Source organism: Lasioglossum baleicum, chromosome 5 (genome assembly GCF_051020765.1).
Source record: "Lasioglossum baleicum chromosome 5, iyLasBale1, whole genome shotgun sequence".
NCBI lineage: Eukaryota > Metazoa > Arthropoda > Insecta > Hymenoptera > Halictidae > Lasioglossum > Lasioglossum baleicum.
The window spans coordinates 2,247,349-2,270,321 of NC_134933.1; positions in this window are offsets into that span (position 1 = coordinate 2,247,349).

The following is a 22,973-nucleotide window of genomic DNA, read 5'->3' on the forward strand; positions in this document are numbered from 1 at the left end:
TCTGTTGATTGGAGCGTATTAATGAATTTATTTATATATAATATCTCTGTCAGTTATGTATATTCAAACAAAAGTTGTAGTATATAAGGAGGTGGATATAGTATCAAAGAAAAAAAATTTTTTCAAAGTCATTATTTAAAGTTTTCAAGGTCACGGATGTTTTTTCTATCATCATTTATGCTATATATGGATTCTTAAAGAGAAAAAAGACAAATTCAACGATATATCATAACGTCTATTTATGTCATGATTTAAAAAATTCTCATTTTCCATTAAAAACTCATTTTCCCACGATCCAAACGGCCCCAAAATTTTTCCAGACCATTTTCTCAACATTTGTCACAATTCTGGTTTACGGGACCAAAAAAATTTCATGGTCGAAAAATAAGGTCCACCTTAATGTTGCATATACGTAAATTACGAGAAGCAGTAAAGAGTGCTTAACGTCGAAGAAGAAAATCCGGGTAACTAAAACTTAATATGTACTACATTCCACGTTATTAGAATAATTGTAGTTTAATTATGATATATTTTAAAATTGATATAATTATATCAACATTTTTTATTTACACCTAAAAACGCCACTGTCTCGGAAGGAAATGGACATTCGAGAGAAGCAATGAAATTAGAGCATCATTGCGAAAAAAGATGAGTTTGCAATAACCTCAATATACATTTTATGAAATTCTATTATATTATAATTATAGTTATGACTGTATTTTTTAATAAATAAACTTGTGTATGCTAGTATAAAATCAATTTATATATATTATACAATTTATTTTATTATTTGTTTGACAACTAATAAATCTACAAATTGATTCATAAACTAAAAAATACTTCCTGCATTTTCGTATTCTCCAATCTGTCCAAATAAATACCATCAACCTGTTCTCGATCATATACCAATTTTTATTAATGCAATTATGACAGTAACAAAACGTTTCTATTTAAAATAAATACATATTTTGAACATAGTTTTTACATTTTTAATTTTTTGGAAGGTTAAAAAATTAAATTAAAAAAGTAATGAAGAAAGTAATGAACAATTAAATTTAAAAAAAATCCCCGCTGCACGGGGACTTGAATGCTAGCTCCAGATTGCGATTCATACGCTCGACGGCTCGACAGCCAAATTTCAGTTTCGCTTCCGCCGTAAAGCAATACAACATGGCAACATGGCAAGTGCTAAAAATAGATTGTGGCTGGCATAAGCGCACAAGCAGCGCACACGGATATAGTAAAGGTACGCTGGTGAGTGTAGCGCGCGGGCGCGTTGCTAACACGATACAGTGTCTTCTGTGGTGGCCTCTGGTGGCCTCCTGTTTCTCACTCCAGTCAGAATATATCCTAGAGGGCGTAAGAGAAATATTCGAGCGACACAGATGTCGTCAGATGTGCTAACAGTAAAGTGGGTTCTGTTTCTTGCTAAAGATGATGTAGGTTCTGTTCCATGCTAAAGATGATGTAGGAGCTGTTCCAGGCTAAACATGATGTGGAATAGCAATATCACCGACGAGATACTATTAAAGACTGCCAGCCCCTGTGTTATTCCGCGGGACCAGTAAGTGGGCGCGAGTGGGCGCGGGGATAACGTGAAAGTTACAGTGATCTGATATACCACATCGCTAAAAGTTCTAAATAGTGCCAAAATAGTGCGAAAAACATCGTCTGAAATATGGCGGAGAATGTAACATTTAATAATAATCGATATGGTTTCGTGATAATTCGCATTCTCACCGATACATCGCGACGAGAATCTCCTCAGTGGTCTTCTTTACCGACAAAATGCTGTCGTTGGCCTTCTGTTTCTCTGGATGGAGCCAGAATATATCCTAGAGGGCGTAAGAAATACCGAAAAATTCGAGTCCCGCCAACTCCCGTAAGGCTGGCAGTCTTTAACAGTATCTCGTCGGTGGCAATATACCAGAGAGTATATATGAGAGTGCTCACGCCCGGGTTTTGGCCGTGCCCATTATAATGCTGCCCCCTACACTAGTGCTTAGCCTGGATCAGCTCCCGTCTCGACACTTAGTCCGGACAAGACTCCGTCTTGAGACTTACAATTAGTCCGGACAAGAATCCGTCTCGACACTTAGTCCGGACAAGAATCCATCTCGACACTTAGTCCGGACAAGAATCCGTCTCGACACTTAGTCCGGCAATAACCTACATCATCTTTGGCCTTGATCAGAACGAACAGTTTATATCGTTTTATATAAAATATGTAACTAAGATATAGATCTAATATACAAATCTCTAATTAACATAAATTAAATATAACATTAATTATAATGATAGAGGTGTATTTTAATTTTTCCCAATCTTGTAGTTGCAAACTCTAGTTGTAAAAAATAAAAAACCGGGAAGAATTCGAAGAAATACAGATTTCATATCGAGGCGTAAATGCGACCATCTTGAATATTATTAATTTAATAATGAGGTATTGTCATCAACACTATCTCCGATTTTTTCATATTTTTAGCTACAGTTATTATTAAGTGGGTATTCTAGTCTACACCACTAAAAAAATTGATTTTTTATTTTTTGCATTTTCTGAAAGTAAACAGGACTTTTTGAACACGAGGAAGGACCATTGTATGGACCTGGGTTAGCAGACTAGTCGTAAGTATGCCATTCTCATATAACGGGTATGAGAAACTTTAAACACGCGTTTTTCTCGAAACAAAGTTTTTTTACATGTCTGACATGATATCTCACACTCTAGTGACTAGAGTCTAGTCGACCGATTGACTTCAAAGACGTACACCTTCAGTGGATGTGCCGATATCGTCTCTGAATCAGAGTTATAGAAAAAAAATGTCTTATTTTTTTAGCTCGCTAAACCTGAAATAAGCCAAGAAAATGGATATTCAATATTTAAAGTGATACCATTATGTAAATCTCAAGAAAAATGCCACGATATGTTGGTGAAAGTTCCATAAAAATATGTTTACACTTCTCGGCGTTCGGAAAAACTCAAAGAATAGTATCCCTGGCGTATAAATGACCCTCGGCAGACCCGTGTTGGGGACTTATATCGATAAATAAAATACGTACCCCCCGTTTCAGGTAGAGACGAGCAGGGATGCGAATCCTAACCCGAACCCGGTTCGGGTTTTGTAACCCGAGTAACCCGCCTAACCCGGTTACAGAAGAATTCTGTAACCCGGTTAGGCGGGTTACTCGGGCTAGGAGAACCGAACCGAGTTCGGAAAAAAGCGAAGAACTATATCTCACATCAGTTTCATCGAAATGGAAAAAACCGAAATAGTTAACACTCGCAAGGGTAAAGTCTAATAACAATAACGTAATAAATAGTAAAAGGTAAAACGTGGCTTCGTAAAACCGGTAAAGCCCACCGCGCCTCCACCCTCCACTGGCACTGACAATGTATGTACCGTTGTCCGCAATAAAACGTTAAACCGAAGACCTTCCAGAGTACCCCCCAATCAGAGATGGGCAAAATTTTTATTTGTGAATAAAAATTCTGGGTAATGAATAAAAGATACAAAATTTTTATTCTTTATTCGAAGGCTCGAATACAAAAGTATCTTTTATTAAAAAATTATTTGAATAATTTTGTATTCGCCGAGAATTTATTCGAAACTTTGAATAAAATTTTTATTCTTTATTTTTATTCTATTTTCGAAAATGAATAAATCCATGAATACTTTCGGCCAGCTCGAGGCTACAATGAACACGACCGACGCCCGAGGGTCGAGCCCTGAGGCCTGAGCCCAGAACACAATAGTAGTGCAATAAACACGGCCGAGCAATCCCCCGGCCAGCCAGGTAGCTCGGCATGAAACCGCTAAGGAGTGAATGCTGAACTTATTTATTTTCCGTGCTGCCCTCACGAAAGTCACACGAGCCAATTCGTGGCGTTCTGCCGATTACGAAAAACCTAAACTCGATAGAATTAGGACTGTTTCTAGTGGTTTTATTCATTAAAGTATCCTCGAAATTTTTATTCAAATAATTTTCTGCCCATCACCCCAAGTATCTTTGCTTAAAAAATATATACGTGTACGATACCAAAATATATGTACATATGTTTTTAGATTTGTTTAGTTTATGTAATAATCCTAACCCAATCTTAACCTAATATGGTGCATACAACATGTGTAGCACATGAATTGCATAGAATAGCGGAGGAAATACAAATGCACTTTCCATTGGTCAATAAAGTAATACATAGCTTCTGTAAAACAAATATTCTTAGAAGCTCCGCGTACATAGGATAGAAATTTATAAAGAAAAGAGCTGCCAAATGTTCCTTTACCACCAGAAGCGATCGTACCACGATGGGAAAGTAAGTAAATATATTTAGTAATAATTAAGTTCATTAAGACAAATTGAATTATTAATTTTGTTGAGGGATCTCTTTTTTCCATAATACATGTACATATATTCGTATATCTCTAAACTCTGAAGTAAACTGTCTAGAAGTATCTATCTTATCTCACTAGTAACCCGGTTAACCCGGTGTCTCTAGCTGTGAAACCCGCTCTGTGCGGGTTAACCCCGCTCGGAACCGGGTTAACCGGCACTCTCTGGGCCCTAAGACCCGTTCTCTCCGGGTTAGTGTGGGTTAGAGAAACCTCGCTCGGTTAACCGGGTTTGGGTTAGGGTTAGTCCGCGGTACGCATCCCTGGAGACGAGTCGAGCGGGCCGCTATTATGAGCCATTGTCTACAGGGTGTCCCAAAACAAGTGAAAATCCCGAAAGGGGGTGGTTCCTGAGACCATTCTAAGAGACATTTTCCTTTGCACCAAAGTCAACTGCGGCTTTGTTTAGGATTTATTAACGAAAAACAAGGACCAATCAGCGCGCGCCCTGGGCCGCCGGGCCGTCACGATGCGATGTCACGGCGTACCGCGACACTCGCTTGCCGGCGCGGCTTGGCGCGCCGGGCCAGGGCGCGCTCTGATTGGTCCGTGTTTTTCGTTAATAACTCCTAAACAAAGCCGCAGTTGACATTGGTGCAAAGGAAAATGCTCTTAGAATGGTCTCAGGAACCACCCCCTTTCGGGATTTTCACTTGTTTTGGGACACCCTGTATACCGCTGGTCTCGAGTTGGTATTTTTACCAGCAGACTGTATACGACTAAATGACCCTATTTATACCTCGAGAACAATATTAGTAACCACTCTTGGCCATCGATATCTTTTTAATGAAGAGGTAAAAACCCCGAAACCCTCATCGCACAGTGGGCCCAAATGCCAATCTAGCTGATAAAAAATCATAATGATCAAACGCAGCTTCTTATTGCAACTTGTATGGAGTCGTTGTAACCGGGAGACTTCAATCTTTAAAATGGTAATTTGGACCACAAAAAAATTTTTTAAACTTTTTATAGTCATTTACATTAATGTAATTTTAGAGAGAGGAGCATTTCTGCGGAAATTAAAGTTACTAGCGTTTTTAGTCACAAAATGAACTGAAACGGACACTAAAATAAAAACCTCATATATATTTACAAACATACACACTTGATTAGTTTTGTACACACATCCATGCATCCACACACCTACACTATAGGAGAGATACTGACGATCTCTGGACAGGGAAATATAGCCATTTTTTCCAACAATTCGTGTTTGTTACGGGAAAAACCTTACGACCGAGGACTATTCCTCCCAACCATGATTGAGACTTCCCGGCCGCAGCCGAGGCCCCGCGGTCGCACCAAGTCGCGGTCCTTATTTTATGATAGACAGGTAATTACCAGTTACTTGACTTGCACAGAAAACCGAAAGTCTTGGATTCTAAAAACATTTATAATAACCAGAATCCTGTTCAGAGTTTTCATCGATTACTGAGTGTTCATCTATCGCCGCGTGGACACACAGTTATCAATGCTTGTCATATTTACTCGTGCAATTTTTACTCTAATGCTGTCAATTTTCAGAATATTAAAAAAAATCTTTCACAAAACATTCTTTATATCAAATACAATTAAGTAAGTACTATAAGGTATCAGTCTTTTAAATCTTATACAGCCATCCTATTCGTTTATGTGCTGTCACAAGAAAACATAAAATTCCGTTTTACACTAGAAGTATTAATTTTATGACCTACATTGATTAAACATTTTTTACTCCTCTCAGTCAGTACTATGAACCACAAAAATCTTAAACCCTCTTTATGAGTGATCGCAAACTGTTCCAAACTTCAAAGTTACATTAAACAATTTCTGGCAAATTCTGGCAGCTGATTTTTACAAGAATTAAAAAACAGAGTCTACATTACGAAATCAAACAGGAAATTCGACGAATACGCGTAAATTTGGTTACTTACATTCGAAAAACTGAAATGCATGAAGTAAAAAATTGTCTACCTTTGAACACGGGTATTTGGAAAATTCATTAACTTTTGCAAATTCTGTAATTACAGAATGAAAGTACGTACTTTCTTCTACAAAACCCATGAAAGGCAAAATATTCGCATTTAATATTAACGTTTACCAGTAGCAAAAGCACTGACCGTTCTGGGGGACTCTTAAAGGCCGCAGCAACTATAGACTTTTGCGTAAATATTACCCTATATAAAAAGTCTTCAGAGCAAAACAGAATATAATTTAAACATTTACAGGGATTTAAGAATGGAAAGAAATAAAAAAGTAAGTAATAGTATATGATTGAAAATACGACTTTATCAGCTAGATTGGCGTTTGGGCCCACTGTGCATCGGTTTGAATGGAATGAAGTCGTTATTTACCAGCGCACTAGTGTCAAGAATGGTTCTTTATTACTTTACTGTCGGTGCCACCAAGAATGACTCGGACATCTTTCTATGCCTCAATAGCAATGATGTGTTATACATATACTTTGCAGACCTCCACGGTCAGTTGAGAGCTGCAGCAATTCATCTTGGAGTTTTCCCATCAACTCGCACACCGTGTGCAGTGACTCTTTGACCTTTCTTCTATCTCCATGGTGGACATATTGGAATGGATTTTTTTAAGATGTTAGAAAAGTCACTTTAATAGATAATGTATAAGAATTTTTTTTTTAAATTACTATTGCTTGGAATTTTGAAGATAAATGGTTACGATTTAACAGGTTACGATTTTTAACTTTTTTATCTGTGCCTATAATGAAAATCTAAGATATGCCTTCTAAACAGAATTGGGCAAAATATGTAATTATAGATACAAATTTCGGATCACGAATAATAGATACAAAATTTGTAATTAGTTCCTCTCGAAGATATAGATACAAAAGTAACTTGTATCCGACGTTTAATTAGATACTCTTGTATCCGAAGCAGAAGGATCCGAAGCTACGGATACATTTGTAACTAGTTTCTGTATCTAATTCAAAGATCCTTTCGGATCCTTCAAAATCCTTTTGACCAGGTCGAGACTTGAATGAACACGTTCCGAGGCCCGAGGGCCGGGGGATTGCTCGGCCGTGTTTATTGCACCACTTGGCCTAGGCGCCCGAGGCACCGATGATGGGCAAAAATATTGAATTAGATACTTTTTCCAAGATATCTTCACGAGTAAAAGCAGTAAGCAGTGACCGAATTCTATCGAGTTTAGACTTTTCTTAATCGGAAGAACGCCACGAACTGTCTCGTGGCACTTTCGTGAGGGCATCACGGAAAAATAAACAAGTTCAGGATTCACTTGTCAGGGGTTTCATGCCGAGCTACCGGCTTCACGAGTCGTGAAGATATCTTGGAAAAAGTATCTAATTCAATATTTTTGCCCATCATCGGTGCCTCGGTCGCCTAGGCCGAGTGGTGCAATAAACACGGCCGGGCGATCCCCCGGCCAGCCAGGTAGCTCGGCATGAAACCCCTGACAAGTGAATCCTGAACTTGTTGATCTTTCCGTGATGCCCTCACAAAAGTGCCACGAGCCAGTTCGTGGTGTTCTTCCGATTAAGAAAAGTCTAAACTCGATAGAATTCGGTCACTGCTTACTGCTTTTACTCGTGAAGATATCTTGGAAAAAGTATCTAATTCAATATTTTTGCCGGGCAATCCCCCGGCCGTGTTTATTGTACTGCTATTGTGTTCTGGGCTCAGGTCTAGGGGGCCCAACCCTCGGGCCTCGGAACGTGTTCATCCAAGCCTCGAGCTGGTCAAAAGGATCTTGAAGGATCCGAAAGGATCTTTGAATTAGATACAGACCATCGTCGCCAATTTTTCCACGCTTCTCCGAGCTCGCATTTCGGTGGACCGAGTGGCTGAAACGCGAGTCGGGAGAAGCTGAGTCAACGATGGAAATGATCAAGATCCGCTAATGTAAGTTTAATTAATCATTTACAATTCAATCAAATATGTTTTTTATTTAAATGTATTAGATAATCAAATATTTCATAAATTTAATTTTTCTAACTATACAATCTATTTAAGCAAGTACAGTTTTTAAATATGTTAAATTTTGCAACAATCGTTTTGAAACAAATCAAGTTTAAAACAATCAAGTTTTAACATCTTTTTTTAACAGAATCTTGCAAGAAAAATTGTCTAAACAAAGTATATTTTTGCTCAGATAAAAGTTTTCGTATCCTTTTATAAACAGAATTTTCTAGGTAAATTAAATTGTTTCAACAAATATAATTTTTTGAACATGTAAATAATCTGTATTATTTTTTAAATAGGTTTAAGGAGATTATAATACATATTTAAATAGAGTAAAAAAAACCTTCAGATTTGAATAATAAAATGCATTTTCCTATATGCAGAATCATCGCTGTCATCGCTGCCTGCCAAAAGGTCAATACTTCCTCCATCGGCTTTCACCTAGTTAATTGTTATTGCATCCCTATCAATATATAGTTGTTATGTATTATAATAATTATTTATTTGTTTTATATTATTTGGATTATATTTGTCTATGTATTATAATATTTGTGTTTTTTGAGTGTGTGTGTAATAAATGATATTAATTTGTGATAATAAATGATTTTTTGATTTTCGATTAATTGTTTTGTTTCGCCTTTCTTTTATTTTCCAGTCCATATAGTTAAATTCCGACTTTCAAACTAAATATAATTTCTAAAAGTCCTAAGTAAATAGTACCTTGTACATACATTTTCTAGTTTGTTGGAAGTAGAGCTTAAATGTTGTTCGATCTTTTTTGTTTAAATAAAAATTAAATTAGTTATTCCGTACAACGTGTCTACTTCTGCAATCCTGTCTTTTATTAGACCTTATTAAATAATTATTTTTTGCAGTTATTTTAATACAGGATATTTCCTTCACTTCGTGAAAGAATCTTAGTTACATATTTTATATAAAACGATATAAACTGTTCGTTCTGATCAAGGCCAAAGATGATGTAGGTTATTGTCCGGGCTAAGTGTCGAGACGGATTCTTGTCCGGACTAAGTGTCGAGACGGATTCTTGTCCGGGCTAAGTCTCGAGACGGAGTCTTGTCCGGACTAAGTGTCGAGACGGGTTCTTGTCCGGACTAAAAGAGATGATGGCAGCCAAAAGTGGCACGGCCATAACCCGGGCGTGAGCACTCTCATATACTCTCTGCATATACCCAGACAGCACAGTCTGCCCGAGCCCACCGCCGGACCCAACTAGCCGAGCCCCAGCCCGACACGTTACGGGCTAACGCAATGCTTGGCTCAGCGTTGAGACCAAATCAGGACGATTTAGCCTGGCCCCTGTGCACAAAAGGGCGCGATTTTCACCTGCCGGGGGCTTGAGCTAGTGATGGGCACCATCGACTAAAAACTATCGACTAAATCGATAGTATTCAACTACTATTTTCAGTCGACTGATTTTTTAAACTATCGACTGAATTTAGTAGTGGTGGGGTTACTATTTTCCATAGACATATAGAGATAGACTGCGCCGTCTTATGGGCGAGTTGAAGCCCACAATGGCGGCGCGCGGTACAAAGAGTGAGAGAGAGAGCATTAGCCGGGGTCCATAGCGCTCTCTTTCTATATGATGTGTCGACACATCAATTAGAAAGAGAGCGCTATGGACCCCGGCTAATGCTCTCTCTGTCTCGCACGCCGCCATTGTGGGCTGCAGCGCTTCGTTCAGGCCGCGCAGTCTATCTCTATATGTCTATGCTATTTTCAGTCGACTGTTTACACGTCGCCATCTTGAAATTTCAAATGTCAGTGTCAGACGATGAAACGAAAAGGTTAGAAATACATAATTATGACAGGACGTGCAAATATGCAAGTAATGAAATATGTAATAGATATTTCAATACTTTAATTCATATTGGATGTTAAAATCTTATTGCTATTTATGCAATATAAACTATATATGTGATATAAATAAATTGTGTACATTTATATTTATAACGTAGTGTATGAATTTATTATTAAATAAAGACAAAATCATTCAATCACGAAATTTAATATCTCTGTACTGTCCCATACTGTCCTACTATTCATTTAACTAGCGAACATCGAGAATAAGAGTAAATACGAGAATAACCTGTAAACGACTGAAAACTATCGACTAAATTCAGTTACTGAATCAGTCGCTTAAACTATCGAGCTATTCGTTGAATTTTAACGGCGGATGTTTTGAATAAATTTTATAAGATTTACTATCAAATACATTCACTCATTAGCGATATCGAATTATTAAAAATTATAAAAAAATTATTTTTATTATTATTAATTATTTAATTATTGTCTGGTATATTTACCCCAATTTACTCTTACTGTGCCTATAATACTAAGTGAGCACTGCAGTACAATGCTGTAAGAGTGAGTGAGAAATGAGATCTATACGTAGGCATAGACTATAGCCCGCAATCTAGACGTATAACCACTAAAACGAAATTTCAGTCGACTAAAAACTATCGACTAAATATTCGATAGTATGTAGTAACTAAATAGTAATTAGTCGATAGTTGAATTTAGTCGATAATGCCCATCACTAGCTTGAGCCCAGAGCCTGACGGCCGGGCTGGGATTCAGCCTGTTTTTGAGAGGGCAGCACGGTATCACACTAATGTGGCCAATCAGTGCTTCGATTGGACCCAACTTTTCTCGCGCATGCGCGACACAGGGCGAGTCGCATCAATATGGCAGTACTTTGCAAATGCGTAGCAGTCTCCCTTGTTACCGACAAAAGTATAATAAGTTAATAAATAAGACCTTTGAGGGCGATTGCTGCCTAGATTGACCTTTATCTGGCGTTTTTGATTACTGAAAAAACCCGTGTTTGTATTATCACGCAATGAGAACGCGAATCCCGCACCCTTGCAATCTTTCAAATCGGCTGAATCCTAGCCCGGCCGGCAGGCCCTGGGCTCGGAGCCCTCGGCAGGTGAAAATCGAGCCCTTTTGTGCACAGGTGCCAGGTTGAAACCGAGCCGGTGTGCCGTCGGGGTAGAGATAGACTGCGCCGTCTTATGGGCGAGTTGAAGCCCACAATGGCGGCGCGCGGTACAAAGAGAGAGAGAGAGAGCATTAGCCGGGGTCCATAGCGCTCTCTTTCTACATATATGATGTGTCGACACATCAATTAGAAAGAGAGCGCTATGGACCCCGGCTAATGCTCTCTCTCTCTCGCACGCCGCCATTGTGGGCTTCAGCGCTTCGTACAGGCCGCGCAATCTATCTCTATATGACTATGGGGCATTTTCTACAGGGTCGGTAATTCAGGATCCCGGCGCGACTGAACAATAGCATGCACAGTCTGTACAAATCTTAAGTCTGTGATACTACTAACTCTTCACCTCACTCCTTATTAGATTAAAAGTACATTTTTATAATTGTAGAATAGCTACGACATCGGTAAAGTAGGGATTGTGGAGTTGCGGTAATGCGTACAATCACCGACGAGATATAAGGATAGACCTATCACCCAATGTATTTTGGTGGCCATCTTTGCTGAGGCCACATGGCCTCTTTTTCTTGTCATTTCCTGTATTACCAACTCGGTTTTGGAGCCCCAGGCAGGATCTCGACGGGGCTGCTGACAGCTAAAATAGGCTGACAGCACGAATGGGATATAGGAATCATATTCCTATATCCCATTTGTGCTGACAGCTTTCTTACAATTAGTGCTAGCACAGACGAATTAATCATGTATTGACTGACTCGACTCGTTTCGTTTACTTTTTCAGAATTGGACTGTATTTATATATATATATATATATATATATATATATATATATATATATATATATATATATATATATTCGTCGATGCTGTAACGTGGAAAATAGCAAAAATACGCGCTGTGCATTACACGGCAGTAACAGTAAATTGGCAACTATGCGACGAATATTTTCAAATGTGTTTTGGCAACTACGCAATCGATATCTGAAATTCTACGTAATTTCTAAACTCACCACTCTAAATTGTAGAGGGCATACGAAAACCTCTGGTTTTTTTGCACAGTCGGTAATTCATAGCGTGGACACGAAGTCCCATAAGATGATAGGTCTATCCTTATATCTCGTCGGTGGTACAATCTTCTTGGGTAGATAGCTATTTATGGTGGGGAGGGTACTATTTTTGAAATTGCTGGAGAGTTAGGAATTGGTAAAGTAGAGTAGCTGTGTGTGTGTGTGTGTGTGTGTGTTTGATCGGTGGTAACACACAATTGTGGAATAGCCGCGCTATTGGCGGTCCGATTGAATGCATTGTACAATAAATAAATAGGTGGTAAGTTATTAAGATGAGTTGTTGATCGATAAGGGGTCGGTAAAGTGGGGTTACTACATAGTAGAGTAATGGTCGGTAAAGTAGAACACAATTTACCGTCATTACCCCTCACCCCTCACTCAACCCCTCTTGCCTATGATTGGTAAACATCCCACCCCCCATCACCCCTTGCCCTTTGATTGTTGAACCGGCATACCATATTTCCCCCGCCCCCACCTCCCAATTATCGTGGAACCGGCGCACAGTGTGACGAATGGCCTTTTTAGCTGGACAAAATTAACTTTCAAATAAACAAAAACTAACTGTGCCAATATTATCTAAAATAACCATGTATTAAAACCCTTGAATATTAAAACTTAAAATTCTTTTGTTGTATGTTTACAGAGCGTGTAAACTTCACCTAAAAGGCGGACGCCTAACCTATAAATGAATGGGCACATTGTCATACGCGCTAGAAATATGTTAAAATGTACGAAGGAGTATTTAAATTTCCTATGTATGATGGATATAGCATCTCAAAACATGTATTTTCATTTTAGTAATTCCAAATTATCGATAACATTCCTCTATTTTTGTAAATTAAGTGTCAAAGACGGTACTTATTTTGCCACAGAAACGCTCATGTTACTCCTCTTCGTCAATGAATTAGTATATGCCCCACGTCGCCCCACGCGATGATTTTTACATTATTATAAAGTAGAGATTCTCTAGTTTATTGTAGTACCAAAATAAAATTGCTATACGTTGCTATAGCATACTAATTTTTACAATGAAGTTACGTCGTTTTACGTTCACGCTCGTGACAATCACAGCCCGGGCCGGGCCCGAACGCAGCCGATGCCGTCATCACTTAGCGGTTTGTTTAGTCTACTCGTTGAAACCTATGGATTGGTTTCGTTCATTGTATATTTAAGGAATATACAATATAATGAATATACAATCGTCAGGTTTTCCTCCGAACTTTCTTCTTATGAAAATTGGTTTCTTCAGTTTCGAGCGATCAACGTGCAGTCTACATCTCCCTTGCGTTTTTCATATATCTTTCAGTTTCGTTATTTTTATTGTTGTTGTTGTTTTTTTTTGATATTGTTATTATTACTGTGTTTGTTGTTAGTGTTTTATTTGTTACGTTATCACATCAAACGTGATACCTTTTTTCAAATATTTAGATTAATTTACATTTGTTTATAAGTTATTAGTTTATAAGTTATTAGTTTCTAGCAACCGAACGCTCCTATTTAATACTTTCATTTTGATCTCTGTTATTTCTGTTGTTTTATTTATATTTTTATGTTATTATATTTTTAATTTTCTATTATATTAAAATAATAAACAATAATATGCAGCAGATTATTTATAGATTGAAACCGTATACTAAACCAAAGAATAATTCTTTCCCGTATGTCTGAATCTCCAAAAAGTAAATTAGTAAATTATATTAACATTCTTTTTGTCCATAATTAAAAATGACGTCTTCTTTGATAATATCTACTACTTGTTATCATTCTGTGTGTTACATAGATCCATTACTAACTTCGTTGTATATTATATTTAATTATAAATCACTTAAAATATATTGTTTAATTAACAAAAACCAACTAAATGTTGTAAAAAGTTAATAATTATTCATATTTTATACAACTGTAAACATATCAATTGATAAATATAGAAAAATAGGCGATTTTTTTTTTTTTAGAATTTTGTCCAGCTAAAAAGGCCATTCGTCAGACTGTGCGGCGCTTCATGTTATGCCGGTTCTAATATCTATTGTAGAACCGGCAGCACTTTTTCCGCCCGCCCACATCCCCCCTTGCCCAATGATCGTAGAACCGGCTTATATGTATACAATTTAATCATAATTATTACTACATTTAAAAATATCTATGCAACACTTACTGTTTCGGCACCGCAGGAAGCGACGGGAGAGACGGAGGCGGGTGCACCTCTGGTATTGGGGTGGGATTGTGTGCAGGGGGGAGCAGGGAATAGTAGCTAAAGGGGGAGGGGTGGGTGTGTGATGGGTGGGGGAGATTTACCGCCTCCTTCTCTATGCCCGTCAGGGTTTGCAGTTTGCATTAGCCGTTTGACGCGGGGGCTAATAGGTCGCGGCGAAGGCAAAGGCAACCTCTGCGACCAATTGCTCCTTGAGAAATTCTCACAGGGTTCCTCGTCAGAGGACGTGGTCTGGTACCTCACCGGCTTCTGAGCGTTCCTCGTTGGGCGATTCAGCTGAAATGTATGAACATTGAAAAATATTAAAAAGAAAAAACAAGGTCGCTTCGATTTTTTATGTATTGGCAATAGTTTTGCCGCGCTAAAATAGGCCAAAGACGCGACTGTGCGTCGCGTCGCAACGACGGCGATGGAGTCGCTTTGAGCGCGAAATTACATACGTACAGTGATTCCCACTAATATTCGGACAGTCTTAAAAACACCACAACTTTTTTAATATTGGACTATGCGATTTGAACTTTTTTTGGAAGCTAGAGCAATTAGTTTACTACAGGATGTGAAAAGTAATTTTTTAAAACATTGTCAATTATATGCACTGTGGAACTTTCATAGAAATCGGTTGATGCGGGAAAAACTACAAGCATTGAAAGATGTAAGAATCCTTAGAATTACTGCAGAGTTGGAGGCCGAAAATCGTGAGAAACTGCACCGTCGACTTACAACGTCGACCGATTTTGATGAAATTTTCAAAATATGTTTAATTGATGCAGATCTACGAAACGTGTTTTCTAAATTTTCCATACAAGCCCACATACATAAGTTGAAAAATACAATTTTTAGTATTTTATCTGCAATCCCCCGACAACTTGCAGTTCTTTTCATAAATTTTTGTCGCGTTGTGTGGCAAACCAATCGTTCCAACTTCTCTAAAAATTTCAAGTCGTATACTCCAATATTAAAAAGTTATGGTGATTTTAAGATGTCCGCATATTAATGGGAATCACTGTATGTCAGCTTATTTGAAGGTACAATATTCATTATTGTTATTCACTATTAGATTGCGGATTTCATGGATTTATGATAAAAATGGGCAGGTCTAATTTTTGACAACAAAATAATTTGAAGAATTTAAATGTACTACTATATTCTTTTCAAAACATGTTAAATAAATTAAATATTTATTTCTTATTTATAGAATGCAGGCTTGAGTGTTGTTGATATTGGCCCAGATATTGATTTCTCGAAATAAATATTAACAACTGAAGCCTGCCTTACTGTGACGGTTATGTCAAGGTCACCTTGAGTACACCAGGCCGTTGAAAAACACAGGAGAAAGGCAAAAATTTAGTCTGCCATTATTTATTACTACACTGAGAAAAAAAGTAGTTATTTCAATAACACGCGTGTTATAGTAATTTTTTTACTTCGATGAATATCAATATATTCTTTCCAATAGTATGAAATTTAGAAGCAAATCGTGATGTATTTGAATTGTCTATCATGAAATGATTGAAAATATTATTTGATTCAATACCGTATATTATTATTCGTAATATTTCTTTGTTTCCTTCAATCAGATATGTTGTTAAAAAATTTGAGAAATGTATTGATTTTTTGTAATTGATAGAAATAGTTAAGTTGTTGGGTGAATAACAGGCACGGTTCAAAAGAAGCAGACAATGCACAATTCTAAATTTTCTTGACTCAATGATACGAAAATTTCAAAATAATTTTAAACAAATATTGAAGCAAGCATTAATGTGTTTCTATTGAAAGTATCTGACGGTATCTTTTCAATAGAATACGTCACTTATCTCAATAATTTTGCTGCATTTAAATCGATCATATATTATTTATAAAATAAGGAAAACTGCATTGGTTTTTTAGTATTGGCAGAAACATTTTCATTGTTAGTCGAAACCCGACTATGTCAAAACAAATTGAGAACGCGAAATGTAACGTGTCTGCACAAAAACAGACGCGGATATCTACAATATAAATATTATGTAGGTAGTTAGATCGTTTCGGCGTGTCGAAGACGCTGTGCCGCGCGCCGTCTCTTGTTGTTGATACCCGCTCTCCTTCTCGGAGAGCAGTTATACACCGTGTATTATGTAGAGGTGTTACGACTAAGCACCTCTGTAAGGTTGACGTTTTGTGATAGATACAGGTTAGTTCATCGTTAGATATTTCGTTGTTGTTATATATTTTATAGATACATCAGAAGTGGTCGCCCAAAGTGTCGAGTGGTTGCAAAAAAATAATGAACCGTGGAATCTTGTTAAAACGCATTGGGAAGTTACGAATCGCCTAAGGAAAAAAGAATTCATCGCAGGCACGACTGAAAAATTAACAAACATCTTCAATAAATGGCGTGTACTGCATCACCCAGAAGCTTGGAATTTGATGAAATACGATTTTTTAAATAAATACGATTTTTATTCCATCAGTTGCTTTGTTAATTTATTATGTAGAGGCAACTTCCTACATGCGCCACAAGAGGGACAGTAGTCGAAAGACCTTTCCCGCAAGTACTCGGTTCCTCAATGATTTGTATACAGGGTGTCCCAAACTAAGTGTAAGTCCCGGAAATGGGAGGTTCCTGAGACATTTTCCTTTGCACCAATGTCAACTGCGGCTTTGTTTAGGAGTTATTAACGAAAAACACGGACCAATCAGAGCGCGCCCTGGCCCGCCGCGCCGCGCCGCGCGGGCAAGCGAGTGTCGGTGGTACGCCGTGACATCGCAACGAACAAGAGTTTCTCGATTATGTGAATGCTCTCCGATTTCAATGAGCTTTGGATATGTGGTCAAGATCATTATTCTGAACAACATTTCTCTTTAGACTTTTTGGCGATCGGCTTTAGTTTACGAGATTATCGCGAGAAACTTTACTTGTAAATCATGGGATCGATGTACTACTAGCTTCTATCCGATTTCAATGAGCTTTGGATACGTTGTCAAGACCATGATTCTGAACAACATTTCTCTTTAGACTTTTTGGCGATCGGCTTTAGTTTACGAGATAATCGTAAAAAAAGAGAAGAAGCAGAAACTGATTGAATTAAAAGCTCACGTATTCAGCCGTAAATCCATTTGCTGCTTCGAAATGTGTGTCACTGGGTCACTCGGTGACGAACTGCACAGATGTCTTCAGGTATACGGCAGTACCGAAAGTCAAGGGACGTACGGCCAGGTCGACGAACTGCACAGCCGGTGGTAGAAGGCCTAAGGGATGCGCGGTCAAGTCGACGATCCAGAATTTCACTTTCACTTTCGAATCGATAAATAATTCGTATGTTTATTTCACACAGATGCCTTGAAATTTTTCCACACTCACAATCACTGTTCACATTTGTCAACACATAGTTATGCACTAATAATAATTGCCATATCCCTTGTACTGCTGCACAAATCACAACAATCAGGTAATGCAATCACTAGACCGCGGATTTCATGCATTTGCAGCATACATGAGTAGGTGCATTTTAAGACAGTAGAGAGATTAAAATAATTTCAAAACACCATAGTATTATTTTCAACTTCTTAAAATGATCACAGTGAGAATCAAATATCTGTCTGGCTCCTGTCCCTTGTAATAGCGGCAGCCAACATTAATGTTGCATAAAGATCCGTAGTCTAGTGATTAGTTTAAATATTACTATCAAAAACACAGCTAATAGCAACCGTTAGCTTTGAATTGACAAGTCTTTGGAGATGTTTTCTCTATCGCGGCTCGAACGACACTGATTTTCCGCAAGATTTTTCTAAAGAATTTAGGAAGGGCATTTAGAGTGTCGAAATTCGAAATGCACGCTGTAGCACGTTTACGAAAACGACGGGACGGTTAGACGAAAAACAGAACGCGAGAAGGACCGCTGTAAGATTTACGGCAAACACATGTTTAGTTTTTCCTGCAGATCGGTACGCAGAGTCGATGGGTAACCGCGCGTTCGAAAACGTCATCCGTCGTTTTACCCAGCAAGGGGTAAAAATGTCAGGTCAGCGTACCATCCCTATTGTCCTATACCTTCCTTAAGAAACTTTCTAAAAGAAGGACAGACGACGTTTTCGAACGGTTACCCATCGACTCTGCGTACCAATCTACAGGAAAACCTAAACATGTGATTGCCATAAATCTTTAAGCTGTCCTTCTCGTATCCTATTTTTCGTCTAACCGTCCCTTCGTTTTCGTAAACGTGCTACAGCGTGCATTTCGAATTTCGACACTCTGAATGCCCTTCCTAAATTCTTTAGAAAAATCTTGCGGAAAATCAGTGTCGTTCGAGCCGCGGTAGAGAGAACATCTCCAAAGACTTGTCAATTCAAAGCTAACGGTTGCTATTAGCTGTGTTTTTGATAGTGATATTTAAACTAATCACTAGACTGCGGATCTTTATGCAAAATTAATGTTGGCTGCCGCTATTACAAGGGACAGGAGCCAGACAGATATTTGATTCTCACTGTGATCAGTTTAAGAAGTTGAAAATAATACTATGGTGTTTTGAAATTATTTTAATCTCTCTACTGTATTAAAATGCACCTACTCATGTTTGCTGCAAATGCATGAAATCCGCGGTCTAGTGATTGCATTACCTGATTGTTGTGATTTGTGCAGCAGTACAAGGGATATGGCAATTATTATTAGTGCATAACTATGTGTTGACTAATGTGAACAGTGACTGTGAGTGTGGAGAAATTTCAAGACACACATTTCGAAGCAGCAAATGGATTTACGGTTGAATACGTGAGTTTTTAATACAATCAGTTTCTGCTTCTTCTCTTTTTTTACGATAACCTCGTAAACTAAAGCCAATGTTGTTCAGAATAATGGTCTTGACCACATATCTAAAGCTCATTGAAATCGGATAGAAGCTAGTAGTACATCGATCCCATGGATTTACAAGTAAAGTTTCTCGCGATAATCTCGTAAACTAAAGCCGATCGCCAAAAAGTCTAAAGAGAAATGTTGTTCAGAATAATGATCTTGACCACATATCCAAAGCTCATTGAAATCGGAGAGCATTCACATAATCGAGAAACTCTTGTTCGTTGCGATGTCACGGCGCACAGTGATGCCAAATGGCCAAAAAGCGGAAAAAAATCTATAAAAACCAAACCATCCAACACATTTGCTTGAAAATTTGTGGAAAGCATGCCATATGTACAACGGTTATGTGGCAAGAAAATAAATATTTATTTATTTATTAATTAATTTATTTTTTCATTAAATTTTTTTTTATTTGTTTTACTGTTCTCCGATTTTGATGAAATTTAAATATGTTATAGATTTCAACATTTTGAACAACTTTTTCCTTTTCCAATATAGGGGGGTCACTTTTAGTTTTCGAGATACTCGCATTTTCGTATGCAGGAACTGACCAGGAGCCGTAAGAGCTGTGTACATACACATGTGTACATACCAAGATTTTCACCACTTTTAACCACTTATGCCTCGTGTGTATGTTTATCAATTTCGATGAAATTTTCAGTATACATATATATAACTAAGATAGATCTACTAAACGTATATTTTAAATTTTCTATACGGGGACAAATAAAAAAAAATTTTAAACTGCCTTTCTTTACGTAATTGCTATTCTTTCAAAAAAAATTTTGCACGTTATTTAGTAAACAACTGCATTTAATTGATCACAAAAAATCAGATCGTTTGGTAAAAGTTTAGAAAAGTTATTCCGTTTTAAAGAGCGTACACGGATACATGCGTCTGACTATAGTTAGAAAAAATTGGTCGCAGAGCCAGGTTCGCAGGAGTTCGCAGCCAAAACCTGGTTGGATATGTACTTGAAAGTGTGTTGCATTATTTGCAACAAGTTTTATCTTGGCGCTTTTTGGCGCAAACAAGTTATGTCAAATTGAACTTTAATTCTACTATTCAAAATAGCTCTTTTTCAATTTGTGTTTTAGATAAATAAATGACACTTACATTAATTAAAGCTACGTTAAATAAATCATCTATTATAAACACAATCAAATTATAATATTGTTCAAGTGTTATAATGTTTTAGATTCTTGTGGCTGCGTTTATACGTAGACGCATTTATAAGCCAAAATCGCAGGTTTCCTTTTTCCAAACTTTCATGTCATATTATTCCTAGAAATAAGTGATACTTATAAAAAATTTTTATTGGTTTAAATACTCCAACTATATAGTAAACGAAATTGCAATGAAAAATCTATGTACCCAACATTCGAAAAATTGATTTTTTTCCCTGCTCGCACCACTGTGCGGCGTACCACCGACATTCGCTTGCCCGCGCGGCGCGGCGCGGCGGGCCAGGGCGCGCTCTGATTGGTCCGTGTTTTTCGTTAATAACTCCTAAACAAAGCCGCAGTTGACATTGGTGCAAAGGAAAATGTCTCTTAGAATGGTCTCAGGAACCTCCCATTTCCGGGACTTACACTTAGTTTGGGACACCCTGTATAATTGAAATACAATGTAATTCAATTCTGTAATTGAATTAGCAAAACTCTGAGTGGGTTAAGATATTACACCGTTACCGCCCACTACTACGCGATTGTCGGGGTGGCAAGGCGCCATCTCGTATGGGTCCGAACTGGTGACATTGTATTGATGCGAGCGTGAGAAGAAGGGTCCCAGGCAGGACTACGGTGACGTGTCTCTAGGAACGAATGAGCGGCCGATTGGATCAGAGCGGAGGAGGCAGACCTCGTTTCACACGCATTTTCGGCTGTCGACGAAATATTGGCTACAGCGGCCACACATACCATGTAGCGTGCAGCGTCGAAGTCAAAACATTGGGACTACGGGCGCGGCTGTGGTGGCAGATAGGCAGACCTAGCAATGATAGGCTCGATTTGTTTATGTGCCGTTCCCGAGGCTGTTCTCTATGGAGAGGTTTATGACAGGTCATTACTATTGAGCTGGAAGTCGACACTTTATCGGACATGACGTGTTGACTTGTGTTAAATTAAAAAGTACTTTACAGTAAAACATTATGAGTAGGACGCGTTAAAAACAGCTTTCTGGAAAATAGCTTCGCTGTCGATCGCCCAATAATGACCCGACCATTTGCATGCCCAATGTTTTACAGCCGCTACGCTATCGTACGTCGTACAGTGGTGCAAAATCCCCAAAACATGGCAATAATTCGTTTATTATGTCATTTTTAAAAATCTATGTGTATTGAAATACATTACAGTATTAATGCATCGATCATAGATTGTAATAGAACCTAACCCAAACACTGACATTGGAAAGAACTGTGACATACATTTGAAGGAAAAAATTTTGTCTCATTTCTTTGTTGTTTTTGCGTATATGCACTCCTTGATTTTCGAAAGTTTCATAGTGTAGATATTATTCAGTGCGGTGAGTACATTACTTTAAATTATAAAAAATGCAAAGCTAATCATTAATTTTTTTTGTATACATATTATTAAGACCCTATGGTGCCACCGATTTTTATTTGGTTATAATCCAAAAATTTGCGACTTTATGTTACTTTTCCACAAATAAGGTCACAATGGTTTAGAAAGTGCGAGATAAACGATTATTTCGAATCCACATTTATTAATATTAAGATTTTTAAAACTAAGAAAATATGAAAAAACTATCCGAATACCCAAAGTCACAAGTTTTTCATTAAATTATATCATAGTGTAACCATAAGAGTATTTAATAAAAATGATTTCAGTTGAAAAAATATTTGTTTTCATAGTTTATTTTGCAATTGTTTTTTAAACAGGCGCATTGCTATCATACCGCCAGAAAATTGAAAAAAAAAATTATGATAATATAGCCCCAAGTGTCCTCTTTACGGCCCCGTTTTTAAAAATACGGATACTTCAAAATTGGCGACATGACAATTATTTGAAGTGAACGCTGTTTCGTCCTACGCCGGACGAAAATTGAAATTATTTGATTTTCCTCCTACGTCGTCAGACGGCGAGACCCCATGGGGTTTGTCCATTGTTACCCTTCTCGAAGTACCTGAAAAAGGTTCGGCTCCCCGTGATTTTGACCATTTCGTCAGACGACGGGCCCACTGTACGCACATTTTCCGGCAAAGTCGGCCGTACTGGCACCAACACATGCCTCTCGAGGCGCTCGAAACTCTCGTCTGTGTGGTCGGTTGTAGGACGTAGGACGAAAACGGCTCCACTGTAGGCGTACCCTAAGGCAGGGCCCGCTAGATAGCCTTACTGATGAGTCGAGCGGACGACTACAACCAGGAGCCCAACAACAACATCAAGGAGGATGGAGATTGTTACGGGGAAAACGTACTCACGTACGAACTCAACACCTAACGATCGCGAACCGTAGAACGAGATCGGGTAGGTATTTGAAAGAACTGCGACGAGCGTTACAGTAGACGTACAATCAGGAACTGAACTTTATTGTTAATTTTGTACAGGC